The sequence below is a fragment of the Girardinichthys multiradiatus genome, chromosome 23 (genome assembly GCF_021462225.1).
Source record: "Girardinichthys multiradiatus isolate DD_20200921_A chromosome 23, DD_fGirMul_XY1, whole genome shotgun sequence".
NCBI classification, from domain to species: domain Eukaryota; kingdom Metazoa; phylum Chordata; class Actinopteri; order Cyprinodontiformes; family Goodeidae; genus Girardinichthys; species Girardinichthys multiradiatus.
This window is the reverse complement of record NC_061815.1, coordinates 49,495,912-49,517,239: the sequence shown is the minus strand read 5'-3', so window position 1 is coordinate 49,517,239 and position 21,328 is coordinate 49,495,912. Positions and strand designations below refer to the sequence as shown.

At 39.8% G+C, this 21,328-nt stretch overlaps 2 long non-coding RNA genes across 2 annotated transcripts; one reads left to right on the top strand and one right to left on the bottom strand.

Annotated features, from left to right (window-relative positions):
* Positions 1 to 5,862: 5,862 nt before the first annotated feature.
* LOC124860991 lies at positions 5,863 to 6,387 on the bottom strand. The gene is made up of 3 exons (XR_007036532.1): positions 6,268 to 6,387; positions 6,097 to 6,174; positions 5,863 to 5,996 (listed from the first exon to the last, which is right to left on the bottom strand). It is a non-coding gene; the product is annotated as an uncharacterized LOC124860991 (long non-coding RNA).
* A 729-nt stretch (positions 6,388 to 7,116) lies between these two features.
* Positions 7,117 to 20,814, top strand: LOC124860863. Its single transcript, XR_007036469.1, has 3 exons — positions 7,117 to 7,463; positions 9,687 to 9,783; positions 17,335 to 20,814. It is a non-coding gene; the product is annotated as an uncharacterized LOC124860863 (long non-coding RNA).
* The last annotated feature ends 514 nt before the right edge of the window (positions 20,815 to 21,328 follow it).

The following is a 21,328-nucleotide window of genomic DNA, read 5'->3' as shown; positions in this document are numbered from 1 at the left end:
TAATTCTCTTGTCCTGTAGTCATGCCACGCCTGTCTCGCCAGCCTGCCCATGTCTGTTTTTACCTGTCCTGCCTGCCCATTTGTTGTTTTGTTCCTGCCCCTTCTGAGAGTGAGTTTTTGTAACTTAAATCTTTTTTTCACTTACCGACATGCCGCCTTCTAGTCTGCATTCTGGGGTCCTCAATCTCGGTAGTCATAACAAATACACCAAACAAATAGAATATAAAGATATCTGCGCAGCATCTGGAGATACTAAATTAAACTTTTCTCCACTCCTACAGTTTCCAAGTACACAACCAGATGTATTTAAGGGCTAAAAAAGTAGATTATGTATAGGTCACTCATAAGAGGTGGTATAAGCTCATCCTAATGGCAAGAAAAGCCACCTTCTTCTACCACCATGTTGCCATCAACACAAATTGTGGCTTTGGTGGTATATTTGCAGTAGCTCTACAGCTTATTTATGTTTCTTTATATAAACATCTATGTGAATAGAACACATAATTTGACAGAGCATGAAACTATTTCCACATGCACTTTTTAGAGACACCGAAGGTCGTGTTTTTGTCAACTCCTTTCATTGTGGCGCATTACAAATAAAAGCCATTGACATTTTAATTCTGAAAGCCTTCCCAAGCTATTACTGTCATTGTCAACAACGTTTCTGAGAAGCAAAAGGGATCCTGTTTGAAACCTCTTAAATATACTCCAAAGGTGCAGCAATCATCCTTGGTGAAAGGAACAATAACTGCATTTCAAATGAGACTATGGAGAATTACAGTGACATTTAACCCATTAATGACTTAATTCCCCCTTCAGCAGAGTCAAGCTGCCTGTAACTGTCACTCATGTAACACGACTCTGTGACATTTCCAGGCTTTCTGAGGCATGACGATGTCAAAAGTGACACGTATGCAGACACAGAGCACACATTGACTCTCAAAACAAGGCACAACCTTGGGTAGACGAAGGGGCACCTTGAAACATAGACCGTGAAAATACAGGCTATAAATATATCACTTTCTAAGCATACAGATAGACTGCATGTCAGCAAACAAACTGAAAACTATCATTTCATACAGTAGCTCTGTTATTCACTTTCTATACTGCTGCTGAATGTATAATGCACAGGGCTGTCACTCCTCTACTCAAAAAAATACACATTGATGAACCCTGGATGTCAAATTCACTTTGAAGTCCATGCATCATGTTGCGGGAGTCCTACACAGACCTCGGCACTAGCAGGGAATGTAAAGTAGGTTGAGCATGCTGTTGTTAAAACATATGTCTTGTTGTTATGAACAAGCCCTGCTGGACAGAGTTCTGCAAGCTGCACAGTATGATCACATGGCTGCTCTGATCAATGATTTAACTATTTGTTAGGTCAAAAAGCTTTTTTACAGTAATATTTGTCCAGATCATTTGAGTCGATGTGTATAGGTGGAACAAGTGTGAAATATACCTTAAATACACTACCTTATAAGGGTAAAAATACCTCTTCAAAGTGTTTACATTTTGCAACATTACAACAGAAATCTTACCATATAATGTAAACAGACTTTAGCTTTGCACATCTAGAGATGAAAACATATTCTTCTTTGAAAAATAGTTCAGTCAGACTGGATAAAGAGCACCTGTGAACATTTTATTGTAGCTCTGGCTGTATATTTAGAGTCATTGTCCTGCTGGAAGGTGTCCAGCTCTGGTCTCCTCTGAACAGAGCAACTTCTTCCACATGTTTGATGTGTCTCCTACGTAGCTTGTGACCAACCACAAACAGGACCTCTTGTTCCTTTCTTTAACTTGTTTTTACCACTCTTTTGTAAAAACCAATGTTAAGCCAAAAATAAACACCGCAGCTAACTTTCTAGAACCTTTTTCCTTCTGGTCCTTTACCTTCTGATCAGTAGCTTTGCCATTCTGAGTCAGCAGAAGAATCAACACGGGCTGGCCAGGATAATCCCCATTGTGCTAATCTGAATTACTGGCCTATGGGAGGCCATAAAACTGACTGGTTTAAAAAATGAGCTTTGCTGCACAGCATGACACCCCCCCCAATACTCATCCACCACAACCACAAAACATAAACAAACTGGCTTCTACATTTCTCTCCATTCAGAATGGCCTGACCTTACGAAAGCTGCCATGATCCAAATTGAAAGGGACAATTTTAGGCCTGGAAAAAGGTGAGTCATGCAATTTTGTCCATATTCTTTCCTCCAGATGTCAACATGACACACTAGCTGTAGGAGATGTTAAGAAGACAAAAATAACTCCAGGATTAGAAAAAAACGCTTTAGAGAAGAGTAGCAAGCTTATTGCACCATTTTAATGTGAACATCTGATTTTTGTTTAATTAATCTGAGGTGACATACAGGTTCGGACAGTTTTGGATCTAAAGCAACAATAATTATATTTAAAACAGGCTTACATAATTCCAGTGAGAATCCAAGATGAGTAATAGTCACATGCAGACAAGTGCTTTTTTACAAATATGATTAAATATCTGCCCTGGGCTGGTAAGCACCACCACCGGTCTTTATATGGCGTTGTTATTCATAAATTCATTAGTCTATCTTGTTTTTGCATTAATTAACACACAGCATACCCTGGACCACTGCAAATTAATCCATCCCTAAAAAATAAGAAACAGACTCTAATTAATTTTTTGGCACCAGGCTTCGGACTAGTCATCATTACATTTCTGACATGGCTTCCAACACTAAGAGTAAGCACTCAGCCATTATTCATTATCACTTTGGTTCTCAACAGCAACAAATTAATGAGGACAGACGGGATTTTTCAAAATTTGGGGGATCTTCACAGGGTTCTCTGCAAGGTTCACAATCTCACACATTTGATCCCTCTGGCAAAGTGAGAAAGCAGATTTTCGTCAGGGTTTTTTCTTCAGTTGTTACCAGAATGTAGTCGTGCTACACTCATCTAAAGCAGCAGATTGAAAAACTACATCATCTACTTTTAGTATGCTAATTTAAAGATATACATACAGTCCAAAACACATATGGTTTGGATATGGTCAGATGAAGCCAAAATTTATTTTTTGGCCTACCTGTGGCAGAAAACTGACACAGCCCATCTCCCTGAACACTCCATCCACATCAGGAAACATTATGCAGCATCGTGCTGTTTATTCTCTGCAGGGACGGTTAATCTAGTCAGAGTGGATGGGAAGATGAACGAAGCTAAACACAGGATAATCCTGGGCAGAGCTGGCCCTAGCCAGAGGCAAAGTAAACCACAACTTAGGGAGGCCCCCATTCCACCAGGGCCTCCCACCAATGCCTACATTTTAACACACTGTAGGTCTAACATTTGTATACTTGTTATTGAGAATGAGATTACAAATTTAATTGGATGGTTTCAGCAGAGATAAATACAAACATTTTAAAATATTCAAAGAATGTCAAGTTTACTTCGTAAAAGTGCAACAGATAAGTTTAATTGTTGTGTTGACCCGTTTTCCACCGAAAGCCCCAGGATTTGAAGCTTCAGGATTTGTTTTACCCGGGTAATAGGAATCCCAGGGAATCTCGGATGTTCTTTTTCCATTGCCTAGAGAGGCCAGGACCATTTATTTAATTAAATCAGCATAATGATGTGTGGGTAAGTTGTGAAGAAAACTGCAAGTTTAAATCATTATTTTAAATTACATTTTTTACCAACCTGCATCTGGCCAGAGTTGTTGCTTTACAACTTCATTTACAATAACTACTGAATACTGATGAACACACTTATTTTTCTTCCCTTGTCATCAGATAAACTCATATCAGACAACTACAGAACAGGTTTTTAGTAAAAAAGTTATTTATTTGAATTAAACCCTGATAACCAGTCCAGAATTACATTGAATTGATACCTTGACAGTGTAATCATAAGCAATATTTATATAAAGTAGAGGATGCATAAAGAGTAGACACAGCAGGACAGTAACATATTTACAGCTCCATGTTTGTGTACAATCTATGTGACCCACTTCAGTTCACTATCAGCCAAAGTTTACTTTTTGAAACATTACGGTATGCCATGTTGCAAAGTTCACACTGAGCTTCTGCTGTCAAAACACTGTATCTTTTATTGCCATTTGCATCCCACCATTGTGAGTTTGTGCAGCTGAAACCAAGCCCAACTTTGATTTGCTTGCTGAAAGAAACGTTTTTGAGCAACACTTTAGGGAGAAAAACATGGATCTTTTTACAGGAAGCTGCTGGATCTCCCATGGGATGATTATTGTTTGAAGAGGTTGGAAGGATTTGACTTGTTGACTGAGAAACTCATTCCCTCTAGGATTGAATGCAGAGAAAACACTTTAGCTGCCAATCCCACATGCCAGCCAATCATTTGACAACTTTGGCATCCTGCTGAAAATCAATGGCAAAAAAAGATAAATCTTTCACCTGTTTTTTTTTCCTCTCAGAGGGGAAAAATCCTTCTAACAATATCACAAAAAGCATTTAGTCTTCCATTTTCCCTAGAGATGGAAGATATAGAGGATGGTTTTTAGAGCAGGAAACAGCAGTGGTTTAAACAGAGTTTCCTTTTATTCCACTTTGACCTGTGAGATTGAAACAGTTGGTCTCTTTTAACACAATAAATAATGTGGGATGGAAAAGTTTCAGCAAGGCTTATCTCCTACTTTGATTCCTCATTTGTATCATGAAGGACCCATACAAGTGATACATTAACTTTGTCTGACATGTTGGTCACCAAGCATGTTGCTGTAATAGTATGTTAGTGTGGATCTAAAGCACAGTTCTGGAGGCGGCTCATTTTCATCTGGACATTGGACATCTCTCCTTCACACCAGAATCGTATTTATGACACACTCTCCTTCTTGGTAAAATGGTGTAATTATGGAAGTAATCCTGGGGGCATTTTCTGTAAAGTGAGAATAAAGCAGTGATTGGTTGCATTTTGCAGATTCAACAAACTACTCTTCTTTTTATTAGGGTCAAGTCACACAAGAAAAGGTGTGAACAGCCAGATGAAAATATTTCTTTTTATTAAATCTAAGCAAACTTTCAGTGATGTATGGAAGAGTTGGTAAGATATTTGTATATAAAAGCAAAAAACATACATTAGTACAGACTTACAGAAATGCACGTCATGCTGAAAAAATAGTTGTGCAAACTGAGTTTATGGAATAAAAATGTTATGCAGTGTATGATCATATTTTAAACATAGTACAGTTGGTGAAAAAATGTAAGTCTGTTAATGAGACACACTTAATGTTAAGGCCCATCTGCTTGTCTTTCAGTGCCCCAGAATATTGGTGGTATTGTAATTGGAGACATCAGTCCAGTATCTTCGAAGATCATAAGATCCACCTGTCATAGTTTGGTTTTTTGATGGACCAATATGTGGGGAAGAACTCCTGAAGCTCGAGGTTTGAAGGTAAGATGAGTCTTTATTTTCCATGGCAGGACACTGACAGGGTAGCAAGCATGCAGCAGGAAACACATACACATACGGAACCAGCGGAGAACAACGGAAACAAAAGGGCTTCAATACAAAACTGAACAGCAGGGGGAACCAATGACAAACGTGACCAGACAATCAGGGAAAAACACAGAACTGGTGTGGGCTTGGGGTGCAGGGAGACAGAAAACAAAGGACCAGACCAGGTAATTTAACAAAAACACAAGCAGGTATGACATAGCCCCTCCCTTTAAGGGCGGATCCCAGATGCCCACAATAAAACAACCCGACCAGGGTGGGCGGAGGGGGACTCGGAAGGAAGACAAGGATTCAGGCGGCTGGCCCAGAGGCCGTCCCCGGCAGACCCAGAGTTCAGGCGGCTGGCGATGTAGGAGCAGGCGATCAGCAGGCCGGCGAAGATGATCTGACGGCTGGCGGCGAGACCAGGAGAACCCACGGTGGAGCTCCGAGACGTGGTGCGGAGACCGCTTGAACCCAGGTGTTGGGACCATACAGCCATGGATTTCGACAACAAAACTCCGGTACATACTTTTCTGAAACTTTTCAAAATAAAGTGCATTAACCTTCTTCCGGCACAGCCAGAAAAGGGGAATAACTGCGAACTTCCTGCGACACCATTACCCAAATAAAAGCCCCCACCTTTCCACAAGTCTTCCTCTTTCCACACGCCTCGGAGGAGGACGGTTCAGGAGAGGCCCAGTGCGCGAATGTCTTTTGCTGGCAAAAAGACATAAATTCAACTGGAATACTGTGTGTGTATCCGGTATTTTCATTCATGAACGGGGAACTTAAGGTGTAAGAGTTGCTTACCTTTTCTCTTCGAGGCCCCACAGAAGCAAACTGTTCGAGAGAGTGAGACCCCGTCCAGGACGCAGTCTCTCAGCCTGAAGGAAGACGGTAGAGACCGCAGCGGACAACGTTCGTTCTTCATCCACAGCTGGAGGTTAGCGGGAAGCTAACCTTTTGTTCACAGAGCGAACGCAGAGGTTCCGCTTGTTTGACTGTGGACGTTTCGTCGAACTTCATCGCCCTTGGACATCATCAGCAGATCATTCTTTAAAAAAGTAATTTTATTAAAATAATATTTGATCTGATCTTGTATTGTGAATGGTTGTCTAAACGTTTGCTGATTATTTCCTAAGTTGGTTCCAAGACTAACTTAACTTCACTTCCAGATTCTTCAAGATAATCCTTGGTTCTCAAACATAAACATTGCATGGTAATGTTGCATCACTCTTTTTGGTCATGATTTCCAATCATCTTTAATCAACTTTTTTATATTGTACATAGCCCATTAGTCTTCGTTATTCTTTAATTCTGCTTGGTAGTTTAGTTGGATTGTTTTAGCAAAGTAAAGAGTTTGTTGATTGAAATATGTTTGACTTTGAGTTGACTTATTTTTGTTAATAAATTCTTGTATTTTAAGAAATTGTGTGAATTTATTCCATATATGTGCAGAGTTTATGCTGTTCAATAATGTCAGAGCTCGTCTCACACCTTTCTATTCTGTCCTAATACCATCGCCTTACTGGGCTGGTATTCACAGGACAACCCTTAACAGACCCAAATATTATTTGACAAAATATTAATATTAAATAATATTCTCAGCTTCATATTTACAACACAGGCGAATGTTGCAGAGACCGCTGGGACCTTTGGTGAGGCTGTGGAGATCCGCCGAGGCACAGCAGGCGGACAGGGTGCGTCCTCGCATCCCTCAGGAACAGGAAGTGGAAACGGGTCCTCCACAAACTCCTCCGGAACGGGAACCAGGGATAGAGGCAGTTCGTCCTCGGAGCCCTTCAGGACAGGACCGGGAACAGGAGCAGGGAGGCAGTCCATCCACGAGCCCCTCATGGACAGGATCAAAGTGTAAGGGCGGCTCGGCTTGGAATTGGACCAGAAACAGGATTAGGAGTCTGAAACAGCGGCGTTGGCTGATCAGGAGTTTGGTTTTTTGATGGACCAATATGCGAGGAAGAACTCCTGAAGCTCGAGGTTTAAAGGTAAGGCGAGTCTTTATTTTCCATGGCAGGACACTGACAAGGTAGCAAGCATGCAGCAGGAAACACATACACATACGGAACCAGTGGAGAACAACGGAAACAAATGGGTTTCAATACAAAACTGAACAGCTGGCGGAACCAATGACAAACGTGACCAGACAATTAGGGGAAAACTCAGAACAGGTATGGGCTTGGGGTGCATGGAGACAGAAAACAAAGGACCAGACCAGGTAACATTACAAAAACACAAGCAGGTATGACACCACCACTTCCTAGGAGTTCGCCCACTCCTTACTCTTTGGCAATCCTGGATTATATTTGTTTTTTTTGTGTGTGTTTTTTTGGATAAATTCAGTTTTAAGTTATCTTCAGGCACAGGTTGCCTTTGTTTTATATTTTTTAGCCAGGTTATAACATATTGGGGGCTTGTCAAGGATCTGAACCTGGGACGTCTAATAAATTCTAAGGTTTGCTGAGCATTTGTAATACAATATGTCCTGGCTTAAATAAAACTATAAAAAAGAAAACCTTAATACCTTATTATTAAGATTGGTGTTTTGTCACTGCCTCTAATTAGCCTGAGGATTCAGTCACTCAGGGTTAATCTCTTTTGTGTCTGTGCACCTTTCTATTAAATTAAAAATCAAAATCGCCTAGTTATAAGTACTTGCAGTCCACAAAAAATTGATTAAAAATAAATAAATAGGACAAAATATTTTGTGATCTTTTTTGTTTTTTCTGCTTATCAGTAAACTAAGCGAGCAATATTTTATTGAAATGAATTGAAGTAGCCCGATTTAAGTAGATAGGTAGATCCAATATATAAAGTAGGGCTTTCAGGTTTTCCTTATTACAAGAAAGACATACAGTTTCCTAATTTTGAAACAATTGTTTTGATTTTTTGGTTGAAGAGAAAAAGTTTATTCTATGCTCAACAGTATACAGCTCACTTTTTTCACTAATGCTTGCTGTATTTGGCGAATTTTAATGAATGTGTTCACAAAGTCTGTTTTTGAACGAAGGTTGCATGATGTTTGTGGTCCTATTTGCTATGAAATGCAAAATGCATGATTATTAAAAAAACATGTTGCACTTTTAAGATTTCAATTTGTCTTTGAAAATATCACCTGGAAAATATTGATAAAACTCTCCACCTGCATGAGATGAGCCAGTTGGGGGTCACAATTTTTTTTAAGCCATGAGCCACAAATGAGCTAGCACCCGCATTTTTTACAACCCAACAAAATGTGACCAAGGAACGTTTTGGATTCTCAGAAGCCAAAATTAGTTATGGTATAATTTAAGCTTTTAACCTTGACTTAATGTAAAAGGGAAAATGAAAAATGGAAGAATAAAAATAGGTGAAATCCAGAGTTTCAGAATAAGCAGTCAGCTTTCAGTACCAGACCACGAACAATAGCATAGAGAAAGATGCCTTACGTTGATCCACATGATAACATTTACACCTCATCACCATTTCACTTTTACTTTACTTTATATTGTAGCCACTATTTCAAATATATTTTGCCATCCAACACATTGTTTCTTTTCTATTACAGCTTGCAATGTTTATATGAAGTGCACATAAATTAACTCCAGAAGGTCAACCTTCTGTTTAATGTTGTATTATTACAGTTTGGCTTTTCCCACCTAGCAGACATAAGGTGTATCCAAGGACTGAAGTACTGCTGCCAGTGCTGTTTCAGACTTATCTCAAAAATGGTTCAGAAAATTTAAAAATGTTATTTTGTTATAGTTATAATACAAGCAAACCATTTACTTAAACAAACCAACAGTTTACATTATAAATTACAGAAACAGCAGAGTAAATGGAAAACAAAAAAGCAAATGCATAACTATATTTCCTTTTAGAGGTCAGCTGAAGACCTTGGAAATATTTTCAATAGCTATCAGCTGAAGCTGAAGATCTCTGGATTATACAGAGAAATAGTTAAATGTTTGTTTTATAGGATAAGAGATTTTTGCTTTTTGTAGAGGGAGAGTTGAATAGATGCCCTATCCCTCAGCAAACAAACACACTTTTAATCAAACATTGACTTTTATCTGGACACCCTGGGTCGGTGGAGTGATCATCTACAAGGTTCTTTCATCTGCATTAAGGGAATCTTCTTGTTTACCTGTTTAATTAAGATCCTTGGTTTGATTGTTTGCTGATTGAACTTTCCATGTGAACGTTGACACCTTTACGTTTTTGTTCTACAGGAAAAAAATTAAATTACCTTTGGCACATGAAGACTTCACTCAAATCCTAGATGCAACACAAGCACTCCAATTTGAGGAAGGGTGCGCCAGAGCTCAGGTGACCAATCCTACATTTTTATTTTTTGCCTCTGTTTTTGAACAAACAACTGATACTATATGATTTGGAAATTCAATTAAAATGGCTTCATATGAGCTACAGACCTTAAATGACTTTCTGCTTGTCCTTGTAGAATGATAGGTTTGTCAACGCAGGTTCTTATCTCTGCCATTGGCTGCCACAGATCTCAAAACACGAGAAGTATACAAAATCACTCATTTGTATTGTGAAGCTGTTCATCTGAATGCTTGAAACTGCATGTAAAAGTGTCTCTAAAGTTGTAACTGAAAGCTTTGAAATGAGTTAAGATCATCTTAAAATGTAAGGATTGATTTTTATTAAACTTTAAATGTAAATGTTGGGTTTCAAGCAATGAAGTGACCACAAGCTTGAGTTTGCAGGAAGATGAATGAACCCAATGTGCACCAAGACCTAATTTTGTACTCGTACTTGTCTTCCGCTTTATCCGGGACCTGGTTGTGGGGGCTGCAGACTCAGTGGAGACATCCAGACGTCCCACTGCCCAAACAGGCCCTCCAGCTCCTCCGGGGGGAGCCCAAAGTATTTCCAGGCCAGCTGAGAGAAATAGTCCGTCCAGCGTGTCCTGGGCCTCCTCCCGGTGGGACGTGGCTGGAACACCTCCAAAGGGAGGCGTCCAGGAGGCATCCGATATAGATGCCCAAGCCACATCAACTGGTTCCTCTCAATGCGGAGGCACAGCGGTTCTACTCCAAGCTCCTCCTGGATGGCCGAGCTCCTCACCCTATCTCTAAGGGAGAGCCCGGCCACCCTACGGAGGAAGCTCATTTTAGCCGCTTGTATCCCAGATGTTGTTCTTTCGGTCATGACCCAAAGTTCATGGCCATAGGCGAGGGTAGAAATGTAGACCGACCAGTAAATTGAGAGCTTCGCTTTTCGGCTCAGCTCTCTCTTCACCACAATGGACCGGCACCATTCTCCCTTCACTAGTGAACAAGACCCAAAGATACTTCAACTCCACTTCTTGAGGCAGGAACTCCCCTCTAAGATGAAGAGGACAAGCCACCCTTTTCCGGTCGAGAATCATGGCCTCGTATTGGAGGAGCTGATCTTTATCCCAGCCGCTGCACACAGTTGAATGCCTTCTCCGGGTCCACAAAACACATGTGGACCGGTTGGCCAAACTCCCATGAACCCTTGAGTACCCTGTAGAGGGTGTAAAGCTGGGTACTGGAGAGGAGAGTCCGGCTGATAGTCGAACCTCGGCTTCAGGAAGAGCAGTGTGGTTTTCGTCCCGGCCATGAAACACTGGAAGACCTAATCTGGTTCATTGAAAAGTGATACAGTCTGATTTGGACCTAAAGTAACAGGTGCAATTCTTTCTATATTGTGGTTGTCTGGTGCTGACACGCCCAAACACTACCATGAACAACTGGGTACAACTGGCTCAATTTTTCAGGGAGCAAGGTCTAAGTTATCAGCAATAATATTTTTTTTAAATGGGCCTGTTTGAGAAATAAATTCATGACTAATACATCATTATTTTATATCCTTGGAATAGCAGTGAACACTCTCTGCCCTAACATTAAATCGTTTGTCCACTACCACAACTTATTTGTTTCAGTTGATTTAGTCCGCTGGAGTAAACTCTAAAATGTCGGTCCACTGAAATCCTGTTTTCAGAAAAAAAGAAGAGAAAAGGTAATTAAAGGCTTGAAGAATTTTAAGACCAAATATTTAAAAAATATCACTTGATGGTGAGGCTAGGAAAAGTGCAGCAAGTGCCGGGCAGTGATGTCAATTCTTACCTTTACCTTTCTGGCCATTGATTAGCTTGTATAAAAGACACAACATGTCTCTGACTGAAACAGCTGAGTTTGGTACCTCTACCAGAGCACAGGGAGCTGAGAGGACAGATGTCCAGCTGCAGTCTGTAGGTGACTTGGTGAATGAGAAAGAGAAGATTGCCCCAGTTCTTTAGATGAGAATGATCCAGAAAGGACTGTCTGACCTAGAATGGAGGGATAGATTCAGCCTGCGTATTTTCCTGTCTCCGTCTGTAGGGAGAGGTGAGTGGGTCTTCAGTAAGTTAACGTACTGCTGTCCATAGCGGAACTTGCAAGATTTTAAAGACATAAACGATTTTGCCCCTGGGAAACCTTGGTTCCTGGCAATGGGTGTTTAAACCTTAAAATGTGACACCAGGAGCAGTCTAAAATATGAACCATTTGGACCTCCCAGTGTATAAGGTATGGTAGGCCAAAACAGTGCTAGAGAAGAGGATTGGTCTGCAGTTGAGTAGCTCTGCAGGTCAACCAACCAGAGTTTACAACTAGCTGTTATTGTTGTGTTGTCTTATTGTGAATTAGTTTGTGCAAAATTTTCTAGAAATAGACAAACTTAGTATGAATCTGATTGATAATCAGCTAAAACATAACACAATGTGCAGAACCTTTCTAACCAGCTTTATTGTTGTAAATCTGTGAAGATGTGATTTCAAACCAAGGCTGCTCTGGTTTATAAGAAGGATTACTCCTTTGACATTGTTCTTCTTTGACTACGTCGGCCAGCGGTTTGCATATAATCTAAAGTCATGTGTTCAATCTTAGTGCTATGTTTTACATGTCTGACTATGAACCACTTTTAACTGAAATTCAAATCCAAAAGTAATCTTCAATCTAATGCTTCATTCACTCTATACTGATCATACAAGCAGTTTATTAATAATACTGCGGTCAAAATCTGCTGCAAACAAAAACCTGTTTTCAGTCCTGAAGTAAAAGAACCAACAGTTTCCGTTCCAGAGGTGAGGAGCATAGACACTAAATGCTACCTCACCTTGTTTGGTTCTGGTCCTGGGAACACTGTGTAAGCAGTGCTTTGATAAGCTGCAGGGGGGATATAGGTGCCTTATAATTGACAACTCAGAAATGTATTTCTCATCAAGACCATTAAGTGCTTTATAGACAAACTGGGAGGCAGTGCAATGATTTAAGAACTGGAGTTCTGTGTTTTATTTCTCTGGGTTTTTTACTTTCTCTGAGGAAAAAGCACACACTTAGAGGCACTCATAGATAGCTTAAAAGTGACTTGGGCAACCTTCTTCTGGGTATCCTGTTGGGATGGGTCAATATCCTCCCAGATCACAGACGTCCATCCCTGCATGACTGATTCCGAGTCACAGGTCTGTGCAGAAAGCTGTTTGGAAAACTGTCAGCTCTCTCTCTTTCTTGCTGCCATCAAAGATAACAGGCCATTTTTCTCCATTTTTCCATGACTCCTCTCAAGACATCTCCCTTCAAAATACAGAGGGACGGCTTCCTGCCCACCACCTGTCAACTTGGAACAGATGACTCATTTCTGAATGACCATGCCTGAACAAATGTCAGTTGTTTTATATGGTGGGTTTATTGTAATATATATATATATATATATATATATATATAATCTATCCTTGCAGGGTCGCTGGCGCCTATCTCCGGAGGTCATCAGGCGGAAGGTTGGGTCCACCCTACAGAGGTCACCAGTCTATTGTAGGGCACAATAGAGACCCAGGACAGGCAGCCATGCACACTCATACCTAACGGCAATTAAGAGCAATCAAATAACATTACTGTCATGTTTTTGGACTGTGGGCGTACCCAGAGAAAACCTACGCATGTACGAGGAAAAAAGGCAAAGTCCAGGCAAAAAGACCCCAGAGTGGGATTTGAGTCCAAGACCTTCTTGCTTCAAAGTAAAAGTGCTCCACAGTGGTGCAGCCCCATGATCTACATTTACCGGCTCAGCCATAAGGTGAAATATATATAATGCATATGCAATATAGGATCATAAATAGGTTAAGCCTGAAATTAGATTTTGTGGATAGTGAACATTGCCTTATACAATTCCTTTTCAGTCTGTTGTAGGTTTAATAATTTATGGCATATGCCATAAAATTTAAACTGAGATGTGTTTACCTAGGACACAGAACATGAAAACATTATCAAAGAAAACTGCTCTCCTAAAGCCATATGCATTTTTTTCCAGCTTGGAGACTCCAAAGCTTCTGTCCCAGTAGGTGAGGGACTGATGGTGGCCTCAGCTAAGGTTATCTAGTTAGTTACCTACCTCTACTCTTACTGCCCAGCTAGCACTTAAGGTGCAGCCTGTCTCTCTTTTGGTCCAGCTATTTCCCTGAGTTGCTGTGAGATGGACAGATTTCCACTTTGACAGTTATGCTAGACCACAAGAGTATGAAGAGATGTTAGAGCCATCTACTCAAGGTGCACCATGTGGCTCAAACCCTGACAGATACCTCCTGCTGAAAACATTTTAGTCACATCTTTGTGTCAGAAGCCATAATTTCAGATTTACAGAGGCAGATTCCAGCTCCTCGTTTCTTGTTCTTTCAGTAGCTGTCATGTTCTTTCTGTCCAGTTTATGGTTTATACTTACTATATTTTGTCACATTGCAACCACAATGTCAATTTAGGTGGATGTCCATGTCTTGGTAGGTCTGCAGTCGTACCAGACACTTCCTGTATCTTTTATTTTCAGATGATGGATTGACCAGAGCTTCAGATTGTATTCCTTGGTTTATATCTGATTGTTCACTAATGTTCTATAAGGCCTACAGCTGCATTTAAACTGAGAATGAACTGTACAACTTCAAGTAGGTGCGATAAATGTTACTTCTATAAAACAGTTCACTGATAACAATCATAAAGTGTGGCCCAAAAACAGAATAGAAAAATAATATAAGATCATTGTAATTTAAAAAACATAAGGCAACATGAAACTAGTTGAAATGTAAATACAGCATAATTGTATATATTCTAATACTTTTTTGCCTAGAAACAGGATTATGTTCTGTAAAACTTTATCAGACATAGCTCTAATATTTCCTGTGATCACTAAAACTACAAGATTGATTGCAATGCATTTTAAACATGTACACATGATTGATTTTAAAATGGTGACTTTAATGATCCTTATCTAGAAAATATAAGATAGCCTCTGACAGCCGGCGATTGTTATTTTAGGGAGATGAGAGGGAGCGTGAGGAATAATGAAGGCCATCTGTCTTGATGGTGCCATGTCCTCTGTATGCTGCGTCTGATGTAAACAACTCCATTTGTCAAGATATGATGAACCTTGAACTGTTATAACATTGAACACATTCACTGTGAGCCTCAGCCTCCACAAAGCAAATCTCAGCTACCTCTGACTGCTTAAGCTCAGTCAAATCTTCTTATTTCACGACCCGGTTCCTTTTGCACCTCTGATCACATTCAGACAACAACTTTTCAAAGTTAGAAGAAGCTTCACCAGAAATAGCTGCACAGAAACACACTTCATGTTGATAATGTACATAGTTGAAATATTCAATGTAGTGTGGAAAGACTGAGTATGTTCTTATTCTGCTGGAGGCAACTCCACCATAGACTGCCAGCGTTAAACCGTATTCTTCCTGTCAGGAGCCCACTCAACTAATGAGTCGCCCACAAAAACAGCTGGGCAGAAAGAATCTTATTACAAAACATTTCTAGCTGTTTTAAAAGTACTCGGTATCATCCGCTTTGTCTGGGACCAGGTCGCAGGGCAGCAGACTAAGGTGAGACGCCCAGAGTTCCCTCTCCCCAGACACCTACTACAGCTCCTCCGGAGGGAGTTCAAGGTGTTCCCAGGCCAGCCGAGAGACATAGCCCCAAGTTTAAAAGTTAACAATCATAATTCAAAACAGGTGGGAGAAAATGTAATAAAATAATTCTCTATACATTGTACAGTATGGAGCTGTTATTTTTATAAGACAGTTACAGTAAATTCCTACATGACTTATTTAAATCATCAAAACAATGTGAGATCCGTTCGTGTTTATAGGCACAATGAAACACAGGAGCTGAAGGTAACCAAGGTGAGCTCCACCCAGTGGGTAACACACCAACAGCAGGTATGAGCGGATATTTTTAGGCCACAGCACACCCAGATGTAGCTGCATCCATTGATTTCCTGGACTCACCAGAAAAATAAAAGAAGAGATAGACCCCATAGTAATGAGTCACCTCATATCATAGACTTACCGGTTCAAAATCTGACATACTATCAAGTTATTGAACCTTTGATATATTTTGTTTAAATATCTATACATTTTAGAGGGATAAGATATCCTTTAAAGGGTGGAATGGGGTTATATAAGGGGTATTACCAAATTAGCAGAGAGGATTTGGCAGTTTTTTTCTCAGTGTTTTTACAAAAGAAGTAGACATGGTAAAATTAGTGCAAAGTGTATGAAAACATTTGACTTTGAGGAAATCAATAAAAATCCTCTTTCTTATTCTGTCATTTAGCAAATAAAACTAGTTTTGATAATCCTAACTAGAAAAGTTGATTCTGAATTAATGTCGGACACTAGAGTGAATGTAAATATCTGATTTCTGACACACAAACAGAGCAAAATATGCAACTAAAAAGTCAAGTCAGCACCTATGTATAATGTATACAGTATTTAAAAGTAGGTATTTGGTTTTACCTCAGATATTAGGAATTTACTTGTTCATAATATCTTCTCTGCTTACACCCTGACCACCTGAACATCTCAGAGGAGCCCAGCTAGGCTGAAGTAGCAAGGCATCTTCTGTCAACTCTGAGGGAAGGAGGTCAATCACCAAATCTGTGTCAGCTCTCTCTGCTGTTGGGTTGAACCTAAAGCCAGAGTACACAGTTTGATCAAAACTTTATTTTACAGAAATAACTATAATCATACTCGGCATTATAACCTAAACTCAAGGAAATGTGGACAGACTAAGATGTTCTTTTCAGTGTTTGTAGCATAAAACTTTGCGATAAGAGCAGGCAGGCTGATTGAATAAAAGTGTAGTTTAGGATTTCTGACATGTTTCAGGGTGACAGGTGGTTGGAGCCTAACCCAACAGTCAATTTGAACGAGGGTTCACCAGTTTCTGACGCATTGCGACCAACTGTGTTTTTCAATTCAGTCTACTGGAGTCTTGGTGCCTTTTTGTATTTAACAATCAAAATTTAGTTGCGGAACATCTTCAATTTTAAAACCATCATAGGGTTATCTTCAAGGGCAAAAATTATTTTAAATTACATATCTGACAGCTACCTTATTTCTTTCTGTTTCTCTGATGTTTTGACTGTGGAGCAACAGTAACAGCATGCTGTATGCGCACGCTTTTCTTCCTGGTGACAACCTTTACCATATAGCTTCAGGAACATCTAGCTGCAGACTGCAAAGAAAATCATCTCCAGAGACACGTGAACCCCACCTTACGCATACAGCCATTCGCTTCCTACTGCTCATGAAGACCCTGTCCCATCGGTGACCTATGTAGTGCACCATTGCTTTTGCCCAATTGCCACGGGAAAAAAGGACAGGAGTCTTCCCCTCACCATCGACAGTGCGCACTCAGCAAGAAGACGGGATGTTTTGGTCTTCTGCAAAGTTCCTAGCTGCATTGGTCTTTCTTTTTTTCTTCTTTTTTTTTATTTTTATAAATATCTCTTGATTGTAGTCATAGAAATGAATATATACATCCATCTCTTATCCATATCTGCTTATCTTTGCAGGGTCTAAGCTGGTGCCTATCTCGAGAAGTCATCAGGCAAGAGGCTGGGTACACCGAGGACTGGTCGCCAATCCATCAGAGGGCAACACAGAGACACACAGGACAAACGACCGTACATGCACACACTCATACCTTAGGGCGATTTACAGAGGCCAACCTTGGCTAACAGTTTTTGGAGTTTTGGGGGAAGCTGGAGTACCTGAGGAGAATCCATACATGCACAGAGAGAACCAAAGACCCCAGTTATGGGATTCAACCTCAGGACCTTCAGAAACAGTGCTACCAACAGTGCCACAGTGCAGGTCCCCACTATTGTAAGATACAAGCCTGAACACAGGTGAAAAAGAAATGTTTTTAAATAGATGGTGTATGCCCCTTAAAAGATAACTAATCATAACAAATTTCGGCGCATTTTGTCTGGGGTACCTCAAACTTAAAGTGTAGTTTTCACAATTATATATTACTGAAAAGTCTCACAGCAATATAAAAATGAAATATTTGTCTATGAGCATTGGTTCAGATTAGCTCTCCTTTTGACAGAGCAGTAACTGTAAAGTAACTGCCAGCAAGAGGCTATCTGATGAAGTTTCCTTCCTGTCTCAGAAGGAGAAACAGATGAGGAGAAAGTGTTTGTATTTTACAATGCAGGCATCTCCCAGTTGAATAAGTTCATGCAGTAACTCTTGTGGGGTTGGGTGGCCTATTTTTTAACAAGTAGCACTCATCCTCCTCCCATCAGAAACATGTGATAGGATCATATAGCCCCAAGCATGTTTTAATGAGTTGCTGAACAAAAATAACTCCTCTTCATGGTGTGTACAGGTTTATTAAGTGAAAAATAAAGTGTCTTCAATTGTTTTAACATACTATAACACAAACATCTTTGTTTGAGGAATCTCAAAGCCAGGTCCTATACCAACATGACTTTATATACCAGAATATGGATCTTTGAAACCCAGGGGTAAACCAGAAGCAAATCAGGTTGTAAGCTATTCAGCCTGCAGCAATCCCAATGAGTAGTGCTTCCACTCCACATTGGAGATCTGTCACTTTTGATCAGGTTCCCGATCACATCTACGTCCGAACTGCTCAGACTCCAGGCCTCTGTCGACATGCTGCTTCTGCTGGCACATTTTAGCCTTCTGACAGGTTGGTGGATTGAGTCTGCAAGATGGTGTCCAACTGAGCACTGCCAGAAAGCACCAGCTCCATCTATATCCCAGCTTTTGTTCCAAGCTTTTAGGTAGCAAATTGTCACATACATTCAGCAGCACATTGCAGTTTTACTGCCACAGCAGCAATATCCCTCATTGTCTAAATGAGGAATCACCAAATGTTTTCACATCAAGAAAACCCATTTGGATGCACATTAAACCAAAGCCTCCCATTTCATCAGCACTTGTTCCAAAGCACCCCATCTAATCTTTGTTGGAGTTTTGGAAGAAAATCATTTAACCACGACGTGTACAGAATTATTTAAAAGCGTGAACTGTGCAAGCTATAAAATGGGCACTCATAATTATCATTTCCAGGAGTTGAGGAGCACTAAATTGTTCCTCGTCTACGTATCTTCTGGAACACTGTTAATGTGTCCATAGGGACTCACAGGCCGCTGAAGCACAGATATTAAACTGCTTTGATTTCTCTTTTTTGCTCTTTGCAGTGGTTCTTCTACAAAACATTACAGAGATTTAAGATTGTAACAATAAAAGGAACAATGAAAACCAGGGAGCTTATAAAGAGGAGATGTGATCAATGACACAGGAACCAAGTGAGTCTAATCAGGGGAATGTGGAACAGCTGTGGAGAAGTGCTAGCTGGGAGACCGAGGAAAGGAGACTAATTACACTGAACACCATGGGAGCTAATCCAAAACACAGAGGAACTAACACTAACATGAGAGAACAACATCACAGAATACCAGAACATCAGAAATAACAAAAAACTCAATGCAGGGATTCAACTAATATGGAAAGACACTAAAGACTAAGACAGCCAGAATGAGAGGGAGATCCAACGATGGAAATGTGCATCACTATAAATTTGTTTGCATGTTTGTTTTATTTTATCTTTTTAACAACTGCTTCTACTTTTCTATTTTACATAAATAATTTTTTGCTCATGTACTAAGCAGATAGGTTTTTTCTCAATTTGTGACAAAAAAAAAAGCACATTCTGATTCTGATAATATTGTTAGTTGGATAGAACAAATATTTTTCAAAGTTAAGATTGAAATACTGGTTTGAGAAAAAATTGATTTAATTAATCTGATGAAGTCTCCTGCTGCTCCTTAAGCTGTCCTATTTTCAAACTTTTTAACAACCTTCACAAATCTTTCCACCAAGTCTTGAGTCATTAAAGGCATGAATGTTCCAATTTGAGGCCCAAGCCAAGGCATGCAAGTGTCGCATTGAGTCAAAGTCCTAAACTTTTATCATTGAGTCTTAAAGAAGTTGTGTTCCTACCTTGGATAATGCCGTGCACAGACGTTTTTGCCATTGAATTTCTCCAATTTTGCACACACCGCTGTAATTGTGCTGGATGACAGGACCTAAACTTTGCCCGAGTCTTTGCTGTAATTGTAAGGTGCAATGAAGAAGCAAGTAAACAGCGCAGTATATCCACCGTGCAGGAGGAGGAGATATGACAAGTTCCCATTGTAACACAATTTATTTGCTGTAAGATACCCAGTCTCTTCAAGTCAAAGTGTTCAACTCAATATGAAGTCACGAGTCATTGGTGTGAAAGTCCAAGTGAAGTCCTAAGTCTTTATTTTGTTTTGGATTAAGTCGAGTCGAAACTAATTAAATTTCTGACTGGAGTCTGACTCTACTCTAAGTCTCATGACATGAGTCCACACCTCTGCCGATTGGTGAAAGGTTGTCTGTCTAATGAAGCCCAGCTGATTGCATCGAGTTATTGGCTTTGCAGCAATCCCTCATCATGAGCGAGCAAGTGTTGACACTGGAAATGAATGACTCTGTTTAAACAGGAAGGAACCTCCAGAACAAACTGTCTCACCATGAGCAACCAATCTGGTTCTGAGAGGACAGATGTCACAATAATCTCTTCCGTTTCTTGCTGAAATCTAAGTTGTTAAACTAGTATATTCTAAATAAGCCAGGTGTAATTTAAAAAATGTAATTAATGTGTTGCTACCAGTATATTAGCAAAGGTTTTACTGGACACAACTCCACATTGGAATGACATCAGTGAATAGACACAATGTTGGGTTAACAATGACAAAAACGATCAGTAAGGAATTTTACAGATGATTAATGTTTCGTGGAACATATATGTGTGCCAGTGACAGATATGATTACAACCTTTAGTGATGTATTTAGCATAGTGGAGTTCTAATACGTTTTCAGAAGCAGTATTTATGATATATTTCCCTTAAAATGTTAAAAATGATAAATCTGTTGACAAGTGAAGAGACTTGCTGGTTTTGTTGATTAAAATGATTGTTTCCTAGTATGAAAGTCTGCTTCTCTCATTAACCCTCAGCTATCATTTGGTGAGGCAATACATCCCACCTCATCCAATTAGCGCTTGGGACGCCACCAAATGATTTTCTTTGCTACACTACAAATCTGCTGCAGCTGAACATGACTGCCTTGAGTACATGAGAAAGAGTCATTGTGATCCTGATAAAGAGCCTGTATAAAGAGAGAAAGCAGTGTAACATTTAATTAAATGGCGTTAAAAAAATAAAAAATTAAAACACTTGTGTTGGAAATTATACTTAATACTACTACTTAGCCCACACGTAGTCACATTCTGTGACAAACATTAACTCAACAAATGTTTTTTCATTTGTGCTTACACACATTAACTTTTTATACTTCATCCATATATGCTGACACTGTAGCAAATGTAAAACCGTGTGTGTTCATATAGTATAACTCTCTGAGTATAAATATTGAATGGTCTTCTTTATCCTGCTCTGCATTTACATCTCTTGCAGCCATGTTCTCTCAAAGTGCAAAGGGGTA